The sequence below is a fragment of the Anabas testudineus genome, chromosome 1, assembly GCF_900324465.2.
Source record: "Anabas testudineus chromosome 1, fAnaTes1.2, whole genome shotgun sequence".
NCBI lineage: Eukaryota > Metazoa > Chordata > Actinopteri > Anabantiformes > Anabantidae > Anabas > Anabas testudineus.
The window spans coordinates 22,112,361-22,130,943 of record NC_046610.1 but is presented as its reverse complement, the minus strand read 5'-3'; the positions used below and the strand labels follow the sequence as shown (position 1 = coordinate 22,130,943).

General features: G+C 39.4%; 1 long non-coding RNA gene across 1 annotated transcript; it reads left to right on the top strand.

The window, feature by feature from the left end:
• Window positions 1-9,418: 9,418 nt before the first annotated feature.
• Window positions 9,419-13,398, top strand: LOC113162348. Its single transcript, XR_003298814.1, has 3 exons — window positions 9,419-9,552; window positions 10,622-10,735; window positions 13,026-13,398. It is a non-coding gene; the product is annotated as an uncharacterized LOC113162348 (long non-coding RNA).
• Window positions 13,399-18,583: the final 5,185 nt, after the last annotated feature.

The following is an 18,583-nucleotide window of genomic DNA, read 5'->3' as shown; positions in this document are numbered from 1 at the left end:
ATCCAGTGCCATTTTAGTTGGTAAATTTTAAACATAACCTTAGGGGTTATAGTTGGGTTCTGCTGGAGGCAGAATCACAGGTTTGACTCATTGACTTGCCCACTCTGAAGTTCTGTATATTAACAATCAAACATTCACGCATATACACACACATCTTTTTATTCCCTCCAATGATATTGATTTATTTGTCTAGCCAGCAAGGCGCTCAAGGCTTTCTGTAGGGCAAAAAATGGTGTACAGCTATTGATCAGTAGTGAGATATGATGTCATAGAGTGAAGTGTTTTATAGATGAATGTCTGTTTACAGTCCTCCTAATGGTGTTACTAACCAAAATAGACAGCCAGCCAAAGTTCTTCAATAAACAACACGAGAGTCAGAAAGTAGCTTTCTAGCTCCAGGAAAAGCCCATTTCTGGTGTGCTTTGCGTGGCTCTCTGAAATGGTTTTTGTAGTGGTTGGAGCCGATTAAATTGCTAGACACTGTTGTAGAAAATGGTAAGGGGATCATTACACAAGACTGAGAAGAACCGGGGACCGTCAGCTCAGGAAACCAGTGCTGAAGATCTGAGAGAGAGAGAACAAGGTGTGGAAGTGTTTCTGGAGGAAGTAGCTGGCAGAGCTGAGGAGAAATGAAGTTCCTGGTGGTAAGATGGGGAACACCAGGGTGTCGTTCTCCATGTGGTCCCACAGGGTGTCGTGCAAGTTGAGTCACCAGACAAAAGGAGGCAAAGCAACACACAAAATATCTAACAAGGAAAAGATTTCAACAAAAATGTGATTATAAAACAGCGTCGCGATTACCTGATGTTACAGTTCCTCTCTTTGTCCCTTGTCTGGTTTTATTTTTGTTTGTTCCACCTGGTCTCACGCCCTCTCCTGCCACTTCCTGTATGCCCATATTTGGACTTCCTCTTCCTCCACTCACCGGCTCCTTCATCATAGATTCAGTTCACCTGTTGGTCCCTGTCTCTTTACAAGGTCCCCCCAGTGTTTTGTTTGTTGCTGGTTTGTCACCATTAGTTGGTTGGACTCCATTTTGGACTTTGGATCACCCTGGACTTCACTTCATCTGTTTGGTTGTTCATGTTTTTTTATTCCTTTTTTGGACTTTGTTCTTGTTTGTAAGTTTGTGCTTTTACCTTCCATTGCAGTTCCTTTTTTGTTGTTACTTTCTACGTTTAGTTTGTCTGTTAGTTTTTTTTGTCTGCTTTAGTGCGTAGATTTTCGTTGTTAGATTTGTATTATTTGGTTGTATGTTCGGTCTGTGTGTTTAGTTGCAGTGTATTTTCATTGTCCGTTTGTATTGTTGTTTTGTATATTGGTTCGTATTTCTGTCTGCGTTAGAGCTTTGATTTTGTTGGCACATTGTATATTTGTCTGTAAGTTAGTTAGTATTTTAGCCTGCGTTACAGCAGCGTTTTGTGTTGTTACTTTCATTTATTATCGTGCTTGATTAGTCTTTCCTCGTCTTGTTGTTTCCCTGTGTCCCCTGTATTTTGGACAGGGTGTTCAGTTAATAAACCCTTTTTGTATGTACTGGTTTGTCCTGTCCCGTCAGTTTCTAACACCTGATAAATAAAACACTAGTTTAGTAATTTTAATCTCTATCTTGCCGCTGAGCTTCCAACCGGTGACACACTTGTGTGACTTAACTTAGCCTATCATGCCTATTTCCAGTTATCTATGGCCTCATTGCTTGTGTTGGTGGAATACTAACATATTAGAAACACAATTGTGTTTTGGTAGAAACAGCGTATATGTCTCAGCACGTTTTAGTGGTGCATGTTTGAGTTTGAACAGATGCTATCCCCAAAATAGCTTAGTGCACTCTATATGATGAGTTCAAAGGACTTTAGTTGCTTTGACAAACCTTCATATAGAAGATGAGCAGGTTCACTAAACAATTTATTTTTTTTGTTAGGTGAGGTGCAGGGACATGACCTATATCTGTTGGACCCTTTTGTGCCCATACACATGTAAGTGCTTTGACTTTTATATGTATCTGAGAACAACCTTGCTATCACATCTTGAGGTTTATCTAATTAGCTCTAGCTATCTTAACAACCAGGATTGCAGCAACAACAAAAAAAAAAAGCCTAGTGATTGTGGGCTCAGGCTGTCCTAAGTAGTATTTACCTAAGCTAAAGATGGTTACGGTGCTTCTATCTTTGTTGACCTAACGTAAGTGACCACACCAATAGTTCTGGTAGAACGATTGGAAAGCATTGGAAATGCAGTTCTTTACATCTTGCCTAGCTATAGATGTCTGTCATGATTGCCTCTTACTCCTTTCAAAAGCATAAAGACGTCCAGTCAGGCTGTTATAATGGTCAAGGCTCAGCTACAGTTGAGGGAGACTAACTTCCTGTACTTCCTGTAGTAGTCTTCCCTGTTTTCAGTTGTTCTGTGGGATGAATTTGTACTGATGAGGTTATACTAATACTAATTTCAATGACGCACAATCTTTCTTTCAGAGTTGTGAAATTGTTGTAGGGTGTGCAGTAGGAAGGATCTTCATTCTCTAAGCATTTCTTGAAGGTGGTCACCTTAGGTTTGTGGGCTCTCCAAAGCCACACTTCCACAACCACCATCCAACCTAAATGTCTCAATCTCTAATCTAATGGGGTGTTGTGCAGTCCACTAACCTGCTGTCTCTCCTTATGTAGACTTACCTTGCCTGTAAAGAGTTTGAAACTAGCATAAGATCCGGGAGGAGCTGGAAGAGCCGCTGCTCCTCTGCACGAGATGGGGCCAGTGAGTGGCTGGGATGTGATGCCCCCGGGGCTCTAGGGGAGGTTTGAAGGGAGGACGCCGGGAAGAGCACGGGAGGGACATAGTCTTCGGCTGGATTGCCTCGTGTCCCCCGGAGAGCTGGGGAGGTTTCAGGGAGAGGAAGTCTGGCATCTTGCTTCTCCCCGTGTTGCTGGATTAGCGGGGTGTGCCTGCGGTATCTTGGAGTTTATTTTCAACTGTGTTGCGTTGCTCCATTCACCAGCTCTTTATGGAAGCTTTTCACTTTCCTAACCCGAACTCTGGGTAAGACGAAAAATGGCTCAATAAAACAACTTGATAGAAATATAAAAATTATACATACAAAAAAAGTGTACATTTTTATTGTCTTGTCACGTTGTCCAGACATACCGGACAAATATTTGAACAGGACATTGCTGTCTGCCCTTCATAATAAATCTCAGTGCAGTGTGATGTGACAGTAGGTGCAGAAGACCTTTTCCCTCTCACCTTTTCTGTGATCTAGTGCTCTAGATGGGAATTTGAGAGCCTAAAGTCTTGGGCCAGGATGTATATCCTTAATATGGCAGTCACTCTCACATTTGCTGCATTTGATAGGGATTTTACAGTCTTCAGCTAGGAAAGGAGATTGATGCACAGCCCCTGTGAGATATCTCATTTTCACAGCAAAAAAACATATTTTTTTCATAAAGTGATTTAGCTCAGAATCTGCAGCACTTTCTTCAATTAAATAATTCTTTGCCGGGTTCTCAATTTGCTTTGGAAAGTTGTTTGTACCATGTCCACAGTCTGGCTGTCTTGTGTACTGACACTGGAATTCTGAAAGACCCTCTCACAGGAAGTCTGCTATTGATAACGAGAGCGAAGCTTAAACCAGTATTGGTTTGAGCTCTCTGGAGAGCATCTGACAAAGTTTTCAATTCCGCATTCAGTTTTGTCTTTTCCAGAAGAGCCAGTGAATCCTGTTTTCTATCTCATCTAACTTCTCTGGGAGAATCTCTCTCTCTACCAGCTCCAGTTTTAGCTTAGCCTCTCACTCTGCAAATGATATGGTCAGGTTATGATGATGAGAATGTAGCTTTCTAGCTTCAGGTTTAATGCAGACTCTCAGAGAACATGCTGATGTAGTAGAAAAAGGCAGTGCTTATGATGGTAAAATTTCAAAAGACCACAACAGACATGAACCCTGAGTTGATCTGCTGAGGAACTAAACACATAGTGTACTTCCCGTTTCCTGTTTATAATGCCGCAATACCACATTTAGCCAAAGGGGTAGTGCTAAAGTGAAACAAAACATTCAATTTAATTTTCTGTTTGTTAATTTTTGGATGCGCACAGGTGCATGAAGAATGCATGGCTACACAGAATATTTTTCAGGACTATGATTGTGTGTGTGTGTGTGTTTGTCTACGCGCACATGTACGGTTTGGGCTTGGAAATGTGTGTGTACATACATATATGTCTGGCTAGGGGCTATCAGAAGACCCAGGTCATCAGAAGACACAATCTTTTCTTAATAAGCAGGAAGTGGAGAAAAGTGCTGATGTCAGCAGAATGTGAGGGAGCTGCAGCCTAGCCCAGTGTGTATTTACAGCAGCAGAATCTATCTATTCCATATCTATGGCCTTGAGCCTGCATAATCATATCAGCACTAATCTAAAAAGCCACACATGTTGCAGCGCTATCTATTTAGAGGCTCGATTTATTGCATCTAACTTATCCCCTGGGGAGCTTTGTATATCTGTGTGTTTTGTGTTTGTGCCTCTACGTGTGTATGGGTGTGTCAATACTTATCTAAAATCCCCTGTGTTCCAGGTCTAGTTGGTGTAATGCAAGCTGATGTTAATCTTTTTTTCTTCTGTTACTTCTCCCAGTAAAAAGGAAGTAAAAGTACAATGGTAGGGTTAGGGTCATTTCCTCTTCCTAATTGCTACTAATAGGGTTTTGTTACAGATAATCTGGGCCTAATGATGTGGTTAGCAGCTTCTCACACTTACTCTGGGTCACTCTCACTATTGGAGATTGTCTCGTCAATATGTGTTCAAATTAAGGGCTTCCTGTCTGGTGAAACTCTGTGTTGAATGTTCAATAGCTTTTCTTTTGGTTGACTAAAAAAAAAAAAAAAACAATGACAGGAATAGGCAGGGAAGTTAGGCAGTTTCTACTATGGATTGTTTAGTAGACATTTAGTGGCAACCTTCATTACATTTACTGTACAGTATGTTTAATTAAAAAGCTTTATTCGAACTGCTATTACTGGTGTTCAGGCAGAATGTTTTTTGTTTTGTAACCAGCAACATACTCTACATTACATGCAAAGTGTGTATGCTTTGGTTAGCTATGATCCATTTCCATCCAATTTATCCAGTCCAACAACAAATTTTAATTTAACAAAAGTTTATTTAAAAAGATATTCTTTAAAGAGATAAGGGACTGAAACTATAGCAGTTCCTCCCGTCTGGGAATCTTGTAACACTGGTAAAAGAAACTGCAGCTGTCAGATCTTAATTTGGACATATAAGCAAGAGAGAGCGCACTATGGGTCATAGAATAGGCCAGTAATGAACTATTGGACTACAGTGTTTACAATGTTTGACTGAACCCATGTCCATCAATGTTTTGACAAGACAACATGTAAAGCCAATGATATTTAGAATAGACCCAGTATGAACAACAGTCATGTTGCTTGATCAGAGAAATGCAGAAGTGTAGAGGTATTTTGGCTAAACGAAAAGGCAATCACTGCAAACTGTATCAAAAAGCAGCTTTCCACAAAGACCATTAATACCATTAGTCTATTTTAACTAAAGGAAGCAGGGCTTTCTTTAGAGCGCTCACAATGTGCCCCAGACCCAAGTCCTGGTGGTCCCCCTTAAACAAATGATGTGATACCTGTGCAACAACAACTGATCTGACAGTGTCCATTTTCTCCAGCACAAAAAATAAAATAGACAATTTTATTGCAAAAGACAAATTAGTCAAAATAGATGGATTTAAGTGGCTTAATTAAACCTATATTATATTAATGTCTCACTTATTACTAAAAGGGCAAACAGGAAAGTTTGAGCATGACAGAAGTAGTGATTTGACTATATCTCTATCAATATATCAACTAATGTTTATAAAAAAAAAATAAAAAAAAAGTTATTACATTTTTTTCCAGCTTGCCCAGACCTAGGCCACAGTGATTTATGAGCTGTGTCTGTATGAATATTAAAAATCACTGGGCTAAAATGTGAATGAACATGCACGTTTGCTGTTTACTTTTAAAGTCATGCCATTAGCCATCCATCTCCTGTGTCCAAGGCTTCTAATTTGAATGACACAGATGTGCATACCGTCACCTTGAAATACTACCAGTTTTCCTAAAGACATGGATTATCAGATGTGATTGTGCAGCTACTGCTATTTTAGGGTTCAAACAAACAGGTACATTTTTTTACAAGTTACAAGTTTAGAAGTTGTGATGCTGTGTAAAACCACTTTAGGTGTTTTCCCAAATCTAATTCTGCACACACGTCTGTAAACACTGCTAAGAGATAAGAGAGCTATAACTGTGTTATGTGTGTTTGTGTGCGTGGACCAGATACAGAGAGAGAGAGTTGATATTGGAAAAAAAAGACTTTAATTGATTGTCCTCTTTCTTGTATTAAACCACCGTTGGATTTTGTGTAGTGATTGAAAATATTACAGTGCTCTTTTAATCTGTGTCAGTCTATCCCTTTAAGAACCCACAGTGTCCACTGATATAAGACATATCTTTTCAAAGTGAATAAAACAGATTTCAGTCAGATGAGATGACTGAACTGATCCACAGAATAGCCAACAATGGAGAAAATGGAGGTGAATGATAAAATGATTACCCAGTCTGTCTGTTAATCATAACGTTTCACAGATCTGCATTGTTGTTCAACTTCCAAGCCACACCTAAAGTGATTATGTGCACTGAGGGATTAGTCAACATTTCAAGTTCTCTCGCTTTCAGTTTTACTTTCTACTGTGCAAAAGTCTCATGAATAAATTTGGCCATCATAGCATTGTTAAAAGTAAAATCTAATGGTGGCTTAAGAGTTTTACACAGAACTGAAACACAGCTGGACTATGTGACCTGTGTTTCTTGACTTCAAACTTTGAAACACTGCTGCCACTCTGTTCAGATATTTCAATGAATTCAATTTATTTCAGTTTATTTATTTAGCACCAAATTACAACAAAAATCATCTCAAGGCACTTTACACAATACAATTATATTTAGAATTGTGAAGGAATCCCATGTGAGCAGGCCATAGGCGACAGTGGACAGGAAAAAACTCCCTTTAACAGGAGAAACCTTCAGTAGAACCAGGCAGCCATCTGCCTTGACCGGCTGAGGCCAAGCAAGCGGTGGAGATTTTAACATCTCTAAAACCCCAAATTGTAGTTTTTACAAGTTAGAATTTGGTACAGAAAAGGCAAACAAGATATTATATCTTAATTACTGAGTGTTAGAGATGCTGATAGATTTTGTCACCATGTGATAAACAAACTCTTTGTGCTCATTTTCAGCCTTTGTGCTATTCTATCTGAGCTAACCAGCTACTGCCCTACAGTAAATTTGACAGGCAAACACGAGACTGCTATCACTTCTCTGCCAGGAGGGAACTAAGCAGATTTCCCTGAATCTCATAATATCCCTTAAAAGTGGTCCTCCCAGGGGAATCATTATCACTCTGAGTTTGCCTAAAGACCTGAGCCATTTCTGCCAAATTTGACCTCATAACCATTTGCTATAAATGATCAACTCCTTGACATTTATCTTGACTGAATCATACTCTAGTGAGTACAGTGTTATCAGAACTGGGAAATGATGGTATAAATTGAACAGTTCTGACTTATTAACACACTTGTTTTTTTTTTTTTTTTCCAAGGTGACTGATCATTTTTACCTTTGTGCAAAACCTACGTGTTCGTGTAGACGTTCAGGATTACAGTGTCTGTGTATAAATGCAGTAAGCCTGTCGTTGCCAAATTAATGTCGTTCTGTATGTGTTGGAGCAGGATGCTGAGCACACATGGCTTTCGTGGCAAGCGTACCAGACTGCTCAATTACTCAGTGTGAATCCCTTAGGTCTTGAGTTTATACATTAATACCCAGTCATTCATTAGTGTAAGCAGCATGTCTGGGTATAATCCCCCCTCTCCAGTGCTTCCTTTGTTATCACCAGCTCTGCATCACTTTCCTTGACACTAATGTTCAGGTGAAGTATTAGCAAATGGAAATGTCTTTCATCAGAGAAATCTCTTTTATCATTTCTCCCTCACATCAACACAGTGCTGTACAAACTCGAGTTTATTTATCTAGGCAAGTACCCTGTCCTGAGCCATAAGCTACAGCATTCAATTCCTGTGACTGGATTTCACTCACATTGTTTTCATGCCATGATTCACCTGAAAATTACTTCAGTGCAAGCGGTTGTACAGTAGCTTAAACCTGAAGCTGCTGTGCAGTGCTTGCCTTCTAATTACTGCAACAGCTGTGAGATATGAAATTGTACTTTGACAAAGAGCTACCAAAAATATTGAAGAATAAAAGCATTTTTAATTAAAGTTGTTCTTAAAAACAATGTTATGCAACTCTAAGAATTTAATGAAGTTGTAAACAACCATAACTGTAAAGCATTAAAGGCATATGCATATAAAGAGTGAACTCCTTGAACCTGCTGCGATGAATTGTATTTAAACTGGGGGAAGCTAAACACTGAATATTTGTTTTCAGCCTGTGTACTGTCTTGTGAAAAGAAGTAAACCCAACATATTCATCCCACTAACCAGCTACTGTATAACAAGACAGAGAAACACTGACCTCGGTAGTTCTACATCAGGAAACGGCTTGCTGATTTTTCTACAGCTATAGAAAACCGCACAAAAGACGGGTAATTCAAAGGAAACAAACATGTATTTGATTTGGTGTGTTGAGGCTGAGGTTCCGCAGGGCAGTAATTGGTCAAACGTACAAGCATTCTTCCAGCGTTTTTGGCTGAAATGTGTGATGATTGGACAAAATTGCCAATTTGAACACAGAGATTTAAAAGTTTTGTATCTCTGACTGAATTAGACTTACAGTATTTTATTATATTCTGCAAATCAATGAGCTGGACTGTTTTATGACAGTATTATGTTCTAAGCCATTAGACGTGGAATACAGAGTATTACATTTCCAGCTGCATCTATTTGTTAAATAATGTATTTCAGTCATGCAGACATAGATGTCTTTATTCAGACATCAGAAGGCATTTACAGCAAAAACCACAGTGCTTACAAGCTATTTGGCACTCAGTGCATGAGGAGGAGCATGAAGGGGGAGAGAGAGAGGGGGGGGGGGCCAGTGAAAGTGCAGCAGTGACAGTTTTTTAGCTTTTCACGTGCTGCATCATTAATTCATTGTAAAACTTTGCAGTTGAAACTTTGATTAAAGGGCTGATATAATGGCTATTTCTGACTCATTTCTAATACTAGTCTGTGGCCTTGCCATGACAAAACATTCCCATAATAATTTACCTATTCATCTTCTAAGAGTTTCTTAAAGGATTTTCCTAAACCTCTGCCACAACATCAAAACCACCTGCCTTATGTTGGGCGTGTCTGCCTCTGCTGCCAAAACCTCTTTGACCCAATGAAGCATGGGCTCCGCAAGACCTCTGACGGTGTTTAAAGGATAGACATCAGCAGTATATCCTTTAAGTCCTCTAAGTTACGAGGTGGCGGCTCCAAGCATCAGGCTCCCACAGTGCATCTTGCTGACATCTCGGCTTCTTCTCCCAGGTAAACAAGCTGCTCACACGGTGTAAAAGTATATTCATCAGACCGCCGTCTCCCATTGTTCCATAGCCCAAATGCCCTTTGTGGCACTTCCGGCAATAAACATGGACTTGCACTGGTACTCTGATCGATCTGCTATGCAGATGTGTGCTTGATCATATTAGCCAGCATAATTTTTTTTTAGCAATTTCTGGCATCAGGCCAGACAGACTCTGCTTCACACTCTAAATTGGCCCTTATTTGTCACTTAGATCCTTACCCTCGCCCATTTTTCCTGCCTCCACTTGTTATGCCACAGAGGCCACAATTTGTCTCCTTTTCCCTGTTGTTCGATATTTTATATCTGTTTTCATTTCGCTAGCTGCTTCATGTGCCACACCATGAGTGTCAGCACAGAGCACGTTGGGATGGTGTTGCTGATTATAGCTTTAACATGAACACTGTCCTGTACCGACAAAACTGCCACTGTGATGCGCAGACGCCGTCCGGTTCGGTGCTATAAGCGGCACACTGAGCAGCAGTCAGCAGTGCCTTCCCATACATGAAGTGGCTTCATAAATGCTGAGTGCAATCTTACAAAAGAAAACAATGTTAAACAAGTATAAACACCAAACAACAGGAAACAGGAGACAAGTTATGATGTATTTTCCTTCAGCTGTTAATTTGCTGGCTAATATACCCCATTCCTCAACATGTGCCATTGTAAATTAATCAATGTTATTCACTTCACCTCGTTTTAATATTGCGGCTCATCAATGTAGATGCATATCGGTATTGAAATACTGAAATTAAGTATACTGTGATACTAAACTGAAGGTGAACTGGTCCTCCGTGCTTAAAAAAACTATAGGGGCAGGCAGACCACAAGTTCCATAAGCATAGCAGTAATATTGCAGGTGAGTTATAATCATTGATAACAATATAATGATGATAAATAAGGCAATAATGTCTGCAGAGATTGATGCAGTGGCAAAAATTCAGGTGGCCTCATTGCTAAATAAATGTAATAGACCCATGATTAGTTAAATTAGCATTAATTCTAGTGATTGAAATTCTTTGCTTCCTCTTTTAGTGGCGCATTAACCTGGTGGGAAGACTGGAGAAGACATTTGTTATGTGCCTCCTTCACATGCATCCTGCTCAGCTGCTTCGGTATGGATGGGACATCAGGAAAAGAAAGAGATGGGTCAGCATTACTTAACACAGCCATTTAAATGCACATTCTGTCTCAGCCTCTCGCAAATACACACAGGCACATGCACACATACACATTAATATATTACTTCACATGTCTTGTCTGCCATAACTTTTAGAAATAATCCTTTGACGTGGGCGTGGGTGTTTTTGGGTGTGTGTCGCTGAGGGAGAGGGAAGGTGTCTGTGTATTCGTACATGCACAAGTGCGCACTCGCGTGTGTGTGTGTTTCACATATTGTGAATCCTCTGTCAGCACATCGTGTCAGAGGCTGGCTAGGACTTTCAGAAATGCAGGCACAAGCATATCTTATTTGGATTATGTATAAAACACTGATAGAGGCCGTCTGCTTGCATCAATCAGGAGAGCGAGAGAGAGACAGAGAGAGGCAGGAAGACAGGGCGAAGGAGGAGGCGAAGAAACATGCAAGCATGTAGAGTGAGACAGGAAAACTAAAGGACTAAAGGTGTAGGTTAGAGGAGTTGAGTATATATATATATATGAGTACAGAAGCGTTTAAATATGCAGAAGGGAAGTATAGATCGGTGTAGAGATGGGAGTTTGAGATTCAAGGAGTGTGCGGAGAGAAAAGAAGAGTGAGATTAACAAAGGTGAGGTGGTGCATGAGAAATTGGTATAAAGAGTTTGGGGTTTATCACAGAAAGAGTCGGAATGAAAGCAGGAAGAGGAATACACAGAGCATTGGGAAAGAGGGAGGAAGTGAGAGGGGAAAGGTAGCCGGGAGGGTTTGATTGATGGGCTGTAGACAGGTCCTGCCGTTCTCTGGAGCAGAACCACTCCAACACTGGACACATGCCAGACACTGCAGCCCTGGAGAACCCTGTCTGTCTGTCTGTGTGTGTGTGTTTGCATTTCTGCAACTGTGTATGAATGAGCATGGACAGCTTGAGTGCGTGTGCATATGGGCTTATGCAAAGCTCTCCTGTTACCATGCAGCGAGTGCTGCAGAAACAGGTGTGTGACAGCTGTATTTTTAACATTGTGTCTGTTTGCGTGCACGTGTATCTGCGTAGATGTGTGCGCATGCATCCACGTATGCTTTGGTGGCCATGCATGCTGTGTTAGAAAATGAAGGCATGTCTATGTAAGTCAAAGCATACATGGATGTGTATTTATGCAGATGTGCGCAGCTCTGAGCACACATGCATATGTGTTTCTATCAGCGGGTGTACTCTCCAGGCAGTGCACTGCCGACAGGTCAGTCTTTTGCCTAATCTCCAAGATTATATGCAGACAGGCAGCCAATATTCCATTTTTGGCACATCCCCTTAGGTAGCAGATTGCCTTGATCAAATCCAGACAGGAAAAAGAAATCAAATAAATCAGTGTTTGAAAATAAGAATTAAACTAAAGCAATGTTGGTTTGAAATTAGACTTAAATCTCATTGCTCAGTCTCAGTTTGGATGCTGAAGATTTAATTAAGGGAAGTGTAAATAATTCAGGCTGAGTATCAACTTTATATCTACAGTCAACAGTGAACAGTGAACCAGCACAGAAAAAACATTAAAATGCAGGAGTGTTAATTTAATCTAGAAATAATATGATAATAAAATAATATATTGGTTGGTGCTGCACAGTTAATCTAATCATGATCACGATTTCAACCTGTGCGATTACATAACCGCAAGAGGCTGTGATTGAATTAAATATGTACGCGTGTGAAGATGACAGCTTGGTCATACTTTGTGCCCCTAAGAAAGAGATGTGGTCATGTGTATGGTCACATGACTTTCTAGAGTGCAGAATTGGCAATATAGCTCCTGTGTCACTAGATTCAGCAACTTTCTTGGATTTGGATTTAGGTGAAAAGTGACTAGCGTCAAACCTTGTGAGTTTTTGTAGAGACATTAACGACTTTACGTGAGGTGACTCGCTAAATTTTATCAGTTAAGGTTCTCTCCTGTGGCTGTGACTCCTTCTGTGTGGAGGTGAGGGAGCACCAGCCAGAATGAAGCGTAAATGAGCTGTGAATGGATCGAAACAACAATCATTTATCCCCATAGTTTGCCCCTGGAAACTACTTCTCCTTTGGTAAACGGAAAGTTTAACAAACACTAAGACAAAGACTATCTAGGTTTTACTTTATTTTCTCCAAACATACAGAGTTTAGTAAGTTCATTTGAGTGTTTGGATTCACTCTATTCATGACAGTTTTCATAATATACCATTAATACCAAGTATTAAGGTATAATAACCAAGTATTTTCAAGTCTTATTAAATCTTGCCGGCCTAATATTGGTCTATAATCTTCTTTTCTAGCAAATAATGAGATGAAGATAGCAGCATACCCACAGCTGCAGTGCTGGACTGAATGGAGCTACTGTATGCACTTTAATGATATGACTGTAGGAGCTTGGACAACATACAGTGACGGGAAGAGAACATGACAGCAACGGTGGAAAGAACAGGTTGACATTTGGACCCACTTGAAATGTAATGCAGCAGAGAGGAAAAGTGCGTGCGTGGTATTGTTGGAAAGAAGTCTTGCAGCTACAAATTGCCAGGAATAAAACCACAAAACCTGAAAAGATAGCTCAAAAAGCAGAAACTCAGATAACCCACCAAGGCCAACAAAATTACAGAAGAAACTCAACACTTTCCTCTGGGTCACAGAAACGACTGACTCATGAATAAAAACACTGCAGTGGATTTGATTTTTGCAGAGTGATTTGTTTCATTAGCTTTAATGTTTAAATACAGGATATTACACAAATTAGTCTAATAGTCATTTTGTACATTATTGTCCTTTCAATTTTCCAAAATCTAAAGTGCATAGGATGAAACTTTATTCAAATAATTATTGATGTTTGACTGATCTTAATGCCACCCATATAAAACACTGACATCGTTACATTACTGCATCAGACTGTATGTGGTCTTACCACGATCTGTTTAACTGCTAGGATCCATTTCAATTCGTCATTGAACTTGCAGCTTGCTAGAGTAAATGAACATTTTTGCCACTATCACAAGAACCAACACCGGTAGCTCAATACATGTATACTGTAAGTGATGATTTGCTAAACTGTGAATCTGACTTCATCCCTTGCAAACAGTGGTGTCAGCAGACTTTATTTGTACGATCCACGCAAGCTGCTGTGTCTTTGTTCAGTTTGCCCTGGACAAGGGGTACAGGCTGCCAGCCACCCTCCAGTGTGGCCAATCAAGTGCACCGATACCACATTAAAGGTGGGTTTTAGTTCACTTGTGAGTGAACTCCAGCACAGTTTATGGAAGACGAGCACACAGTCATTTCAGTATTTCAGCAATTCAGCAGTTTCAGCAGGTAGAGGGAAGCACTGTGGCCACATTAAGTTTCTCACACCCATATTTAATCATTCGTACCCTTCACTAATTTGTGCTGCTGCTTTAATGGTATATTAATAATAATGACATTCTTAAAATTATACTGTATACAGTATATTTGCTTCCTCTTCTTTTGCAGGGGGCAGCAGCACCTTTGCAATGCTTTGTGCATTCAGTTAGCCAGAGGCCATTCACAATCTTACCACTGTCAAAAACAAGGACATTTCTGAATGAGCCCTTGCTTTTGAACAGTAGTTTAAGTGTTAGTGTAAGTTACAGGCCTAGTCAGTACTAAAAGGTCTTTGTATTTGGTTCAGACCAACTGAAGCATGCTGCAGGAGTGAAACTGACCTCAGTGACTCGCTGACTGTGTCTCTCTCCAACACACACCACTGTACTCACTGATATTTTTAGCTTTATTCTTTCAGGTTCGCCTCCTCCCTTAAACTCCGTTCTTAAACTGCTCTTTTTCTCTCTCTTTCTCTCGCCTTCTCTTTTACATATGCTCATTTTATCAGCTTTACAGCTATTCAACATGTTTTACAAGCCACCAGCCATTAAAATATGTCGCCTCTTTGTATTTGAGCTGTTAAGGAGCAAAAATCACAAGCTGCTGTAAACACCTTAGTTAATTTGATATGGGACAATGTTTAATCAAAGAATAACCAGTGAATAAAATACACAAGAAGCCGATTTGATTAACATAAAGATAAAACCAAAGTAGTGCTTTTTTCTTTTGATGTGCTTTTCTCCTTGAAAAAAAAAGCACCAGTTAAAAAAAAAGGCCTAATGGGAATTTCACTGCTTTTGTATTTTGATCAAAATGAAGGTTCTTAATGTGTAGTAATAGCAAATGAGAGAGGAAAAAAAAAAAAAAAAAAAAAGGAAAAGTGCCCTTTCATAGCTAAATTAAAATTTTAAGCGCTGCTAAATGCATTTCAGTGCCCACCCGTTGAGCAGGCATTTCTGCAAGTAATTATGTTCTGACCCTTTATGAACTGCGCTTCATCTTTAGCTTTTATCCCATCTTGTTTCATTTCTCTATCACCCCCACCCCCCACGCAACCCTCCACGCTTCCAACCCAAACTCTACCTCCTGCGTTCGCTGTCTCGCGCACTGCTTTCCACAAGGAAAACGAGCACGAGAGAAAATAAGATGTAGGAAGAGGTCACTCGGAAAGGCAATTTCATTTTTATTCACGTGTGAAGAGCTCTCCGATTTCCACTTGCTGGAAATTGCAGTTTTTATGTTGTAGTGATTACTCATGCAAACGTAAATGACAATATTTCTCCTGTGTCAATTGTTAATATAACTCTGTTGTAATGAGAAATGCTAGAAAGGGAATCTTTAACAAAAGGAGACAAGGCCTGAATGCATGGTCACTTTATTATAAAAAAGGCAATATGGTTCTGCAGCACATTAGCACATCAGTACTGAGTTTACACTATTAGCAGCTAATTTGCTTAAACAGACTTTTATGGCTGGGGTAAGAGGTTAACTCCCATTATTCATGCCTAAGCATATACTGTGGCATTTATTGCTGCAAATTAGGTTAAAAAAAAAAAGAAAAAATGAAATATATTTAAAATCTATAACATATGCTTGGAGGTGAATGGGCAGTGTCAGCAACCATTACAGCATTAGAGAGATGGATGGAGGCAAATTATTAATGAGGTTGATCCATGTAAACCACAAATGAACTCCTTGGATGGCTGGTGGTACTTAAGGCAGCAATTGGCAATGATTTTCATTATCAAGTAATTAACGTATTCCTTTTTTTAGTTGAGTGATTTTTTTAAACTCTTAAATGTCAGGCAGACATAACAGAATTATTTCCTCCTGGTTGTATGCCTCTGCCAACCAGTCTTGTAGTTTACCTAGATGTCTGTCGAAGGTCATATTCTAATCAGTTCATGCATGAGTATGACGTGAAAAGATCTTTTAAAAGAAGATCTTTACCTTTAAACAAATAGGTCATTGTTATAACCAGCTCAGGGGAAAGGGAGGGAGGGAAACAATATAAACAACAGATCGAATTGGTACAACAAGTCATTTATTGCTTAAGAGATTGTTCAGTATACAATTGTGTCTGACCATTTATGGTCCATAAGTGGTCGGGCACAATGGGCCATTAATGGTTGACAAGCTGGCTGTTTAGAACAGGACAAAACAAAAGCTCATTTTATTCCCTGTTATTTAACCATCCAAACTAAAAAACAATAATGGCACATCCCTGCTTCTAGTGTTTTTAACGGAACACAACAAAACACACTCTGAGTGTGAGTGTGAGTGTGTGTGTGTGTGTGTGTGTGTGTGTGTGTGTGTGTGTGTGTGTGTGTGTGTATATTACCTGTCCAGACCTGGACCAGCCCCAGGTAATTTACCAAGTACCTCAAAAAAAGTGTAGTGAGTTAATTTAGTCAATTACAAAGTACTGAAAGTAAACATTAGCGCAAGAGGTTCCTTTATATTACAACCAGGATAGCAGCATAAGATAAGTATTACAATACAAAGTTCACGATTCAATATATTCCAATATGTCACAATCTTGTAAACAAGGCAATATATTGGGTTTTAGGACAACTGTCATAGTATAATGACTACACCACTATATGCAGACATTTTAGGTAAAAACAACTCACTACATACACAACACTGCCATCTAGTGGTATGGGGTTTAAACCCTAGACAAAATCAACCATTGTCTGCTATAAATACAATATTGCGATACTCAAATGTATCAATATTTTCCTACAACCCTACTCATGGATGCCGCAACCTGGCTTTCTACCCTTTGCACATGGTGGAGGCAGCTGTTGCTGTATCAAATTATACTAAACAATGACTTTCTCTGCGTGGTAGAACAGACAGAACACTGGAAATCATGAGGCAGAGGATTTGCCTGGTTACATCATGGACATGTTTTTTTTAACTTATTTTCTGAACTTCAAAGGTGAACTTCTCTTGAACATTTTGTGACTAAATCAATCAAAGTTAAAGCACTAACATAAAAGAGATTAGTTTAACAAATACTTAATGAATCTACTTGTTCATGGATGAATGGATTCGGTGAGAATGCAAATCAACGGCTGATCAGATTTTCGTTGCAATGCTGCTAAATTTGTCTTGTGCACAGATATTAAAGACATTTTCAGAAACGTTACGTAATGAATGGATTAGGTCAGTAAATGTTTGACTAATATTAATTACCAAGTATTTTTTTTCAAACAAACTACATGTGACCCACAATACTGACACTTCACTTCAAATGTCCTCAGTCTATCATAAATACCTCCATGCACCGGTGAGAGCTGAAAGTAAAAAAATGTAAATGTCAAGCCCACCTATCACTGAGAGTGACAGATTATCGTGTGTTGACTTATCACTCTGTCAATCTGAGAAGGCTTTTGGTGATCTCTATTTTAGAATGACAGCTTCGGCTTTATGTGAATTGCTCCAGATGAAGTGGGTGGATAATGAAGCGATGGTGACAAAGACATGGGGTTGGCAGAGGCCGTGTGGAAATATTTATGGTGTCATCAAAGGTAATTAAATAGAACAGCCTTACCTTTACCAGCCTGATCTAATACTGACACAAACACTCAATAAAGACACAGTGTTAAGAGATCACGCAGTATAATTCATCCAAAAACGGTGCACTCATATTTACCTTTAGGCCTTTTCCTAGATTTCTGGCACCAGGAAAAGCTTAAAAATAGAGACAGGCCTTTTCATGTCAGAACATATAGTTAAAGCAAAACATCAATTAAGCATGTTAGATTCAGTGAAACGCAACCAGTCGTGTTACAATTTCTATTAAGCATATTTCATTATTCTGTTGATCTAGAAGTTCAAATCTACATATTAAATTGCAAACACAGACAAGTTGATATGACTGGAAATGCACGTTTAAAGGTAAAGAATGGAAAATGGACAGAGAGAAGCAAGTACAGAAAGGGTAGAAGATGGAGAAGGGTACTGGCAACTAGGTCTAAACTCACCAGTCCCATTGTGTAGATTTATTATAGGAAAGGCAGGCTTGTTACAGGCTTCTGTGCTTCTTGCTTTACAGAGCAAATAAAAGGCAGACATAATTAAGACTAGCAAAGGTATAAATCTTGTATGTGAATGGCCCATTGCACACATCGACCGCACAAGTAATTTACATGGCCCTTTGAGAATTTGCCTCAGAGTTTTCTCTGACACTCACAAACGTAGCGGAGAGAGAGCCAAGTTAAAGGAGAAATAAAGTGAGCCAAATAGAAAGTAAACTTATTGGGTAGCTGACTATCAGAGATTAAGTGTTTTCATGAACATCTAAATGATTTGGTGCAGGATTACATGATCGGCTAGCACAAGTAATCAATAGTCATTTCTAGCTGGTGTAAAGAAAACTACTGTGACATGTGAGTGTGTAGCACTTACAGTAATATGGTTTATTATACCTCCTGAAATATGAGATTCTAAATCTAAAGTAAGGGATATTAAACTGGCTATGAATGGTTGTTGA